Genomic DNA, 2,603 nt, shown 5'->3' on the forward strand with positions numbered 1-2,603 from the left:
TTAAAATTATTACGATGTTTATCAATCTCGATAGCCTCTCTATACAAGCGTGCATAATAATGCGAGGTTTTTGATATGACGCTCGTCTCGCTGAATTTTATTTCATGATCACCTTCCTGGTAAACATGTTCCACTACGGCCGATTTATCCGTGTGACCCAGGCGACAATTCCTCTTATGTTCAACAAGACGGGTGTTCACACTTCTCTTTGTGGTACCGATATAAACCTGTCCACAACTACAAGGAATTTTATATACCCCCGGTGTAGTCAAAAGGTATCGTGCGTCTTTTGCCGATCTTAAAAATTCTTTTATTTTCCTGGTGGGTATGAAAATAGTTTCTACCCCATACTTGATTAAAACTTTCCCAATGCGATCTGTGACCTTACTAATCTACGGAAGAAAAACTTTTCCCATTGGCGACTGTTGTTCGTCGTTACTCCTGATTCTCTGCCTAGAGCGAAGTGCTCCAACTATGTCTTTGCTAGAATAGCCATTCTTCGCGAAAGTTGACCGTAGATGTTCAATCTCATCTTTTAAATTAACAGGTTCACAAATTTTTCCCCCCCGTCTACCAAGGGTTTCATTACAGAATGAGATTTTCACTCTGCAGCGGAGTGTGCGCTGATATGAAACTTCCTGGCAGATTAAAACTGTGTGCCCGACCGAGACTCGAACTCGGGACCTTTGCCTTTCACGGGCAAGTGCTCTACCAACTGAGCTACCGAAGCACGACTCATGCCCGGTACTCACAGCTTTACTTCTGCCAGTACCTCGTCTCCTACCTTCCAAACTATACAGAAGCTCTCCTGCGAACCTTGCAGAACTAGCACTCCTGAAAGAAAGGATATTGCTGAGACATGGCTTAGCCACAGCCTGGGGGATGTTTCCAGAATGAGATTTTCACTCTGCAGCGGAGTGTGCGCTGATATGAAACTTCCTGGCAGATTAAAACTGTGTGCCCGACCGAGACTCGAACTCGGGACCTTTGCCTTTCACGGGCAAGTGGTAGAGCACTTGCCCGTGAAAGGCAAAGGTCCCGAGTTCGAGTCTCGGTCGGGTACACAGTTTTAATCTGCCAGGAAGTTTCGGTTTCATTACACCTCTTTTTTGTCTAGGCTGCTGGTTTGAATCTTTATGTAGATAACGATCAGTATGTGTGGGCTTTCTATACACCTTATGGCTCAACGTTCCGTCCCGTCGTTTAATCACAGACACATCCAGGAAATTCAATTGCCCATTCCTTTCCGTCTCCATAGTGAATTGGATTTTTGGATGAACGCTGTTTAAACGTGTCAGGAAGACATCCAACTCCTCTGCTCCGTGTGTCCATACTACAAACGTGTCATCAACTTAACGATACCATCTGGCTGCTCTCTTACTGGCAGTCTGCAACGCCCGTTGTTCAAAAGTCTCCATAAATAAGTTAGCCACAGCAGGACTAAGAGGACTGCCCATATCCACCCCGTCAATCTGTTCATAAAAGTCATTATTGTATTGAAAATAGGTTGTGGTGAGGCAGTGTCGGAATAATGCCACAATATCGGTAGGAAAAATATCCGCTATGCATAAGATAGTTTCGTTTACCGGAATCATGGTAAATAACGACACAACGTCAAAACTGACGAGGATATCTTCCGGGCACACGCTGGCTTCATTTAACTTGTCAATGAAGTGAGCTGAATTTTATTATGACTGTCCGTCCTACCAACATAAGGTTGCAACATTGAGGCAAGGTGTCTTAGCTAACTCGTGTGTTGGTCCGCCTATAGCGCTGACAATTGGCCTCAACGGAATCCCAGGTTTATGAACTTTAGGTAAGCCATAAAGTCTAGGTGGGTACGCTTCTGTTTTACAAAGCAGCTTCTTATCGTCGGAGGCAAACGAAGACGCTTTCACCAGTCGATTTGTCATTCTTATGAATGTTTTAGTTGGACCACTTCTTTCGCTTTGTGATACATGGCGCTGTAATAGTCACAAACGTGTAAGTATGTGGTATCACGTAACATTCCTCCAATGTCGACGGTATTTGCTTCGTGATACATTACTCGTGTTAAAATGGACCGTTTACCAACTGCGGAAAAGATCGATATTGTATTGATTTATGGCTATTGTGATCAAAATGCCCAACGGACGTGCTATGTGTGCTGCTCTGTATCCTGGACGACATCATCCAAGTGTCCGGACCGTTCACCGGATAGTTACGTTATTTAAGGAAACAGGAAGTGTTGAGCCACATGTGAAACGTCAACCACGACCTGCAACAAATGATGATGCCCAAGTAGGTGAGTAGGTGTTTTAGCTGCTGTCGCGGCTACCCCGCACATCAGTAGCAGACAAATTGCGCGAGAGTCGGGAATCTCAAAAATGTAGGTGTTGAGAATACTACATCAACATCGACTGCACCCGTGCCATATTTCTATGCACCAAAAATTGCATGGCGACGACTTTGAACGTCGTGTACAGTTCTGCCACTGGGCGCAAGAGAAATTACGGGACGATGACAGATTTTTTGCCCGCGTTCTGTTTAGCGACGAAGCGACAGCGGTAACGTAAATCGGCATAATATGCACTATTGGGCAACGGAAAATCCACGATGGCTGC

At 44.9% G+C, this 2,603-nt stretch overlaps 1 non-coding gene across 1 annotated transcript; it reads right to left on the reverse strand.

Annotated features, from left to right (window-relative positions):
- Positions 1-656: 656 nt before the first annotated feature.
- Trnas-uga (transfer RNA serine (anticodon UGA)) lies at positions 657-731 on the reverse strand. Its single transcript has one exon. It is a non-coding gene; the product is annotated as a tRNA-Ser (tRNA).
- Positions 732-2,603: the final 1,872 nt, after the last annotated feature.

The sequence above is a fragment of the Schistocerca cancellata genome, chromosome 12, assembly GCF_023864275.1.
Source record: "Schistocerca cancellata isolate TAMUIC-IGC-003103 chromosome 12, iqSchCanc2.1, whole genome shotgun sequence".
Lineage (NCBI taxonomy): Eukaryota > Metazoa > Arthropoda > Insecta > Orthoptera > Acrididae > Schistocerca > Schistocerca cancellata.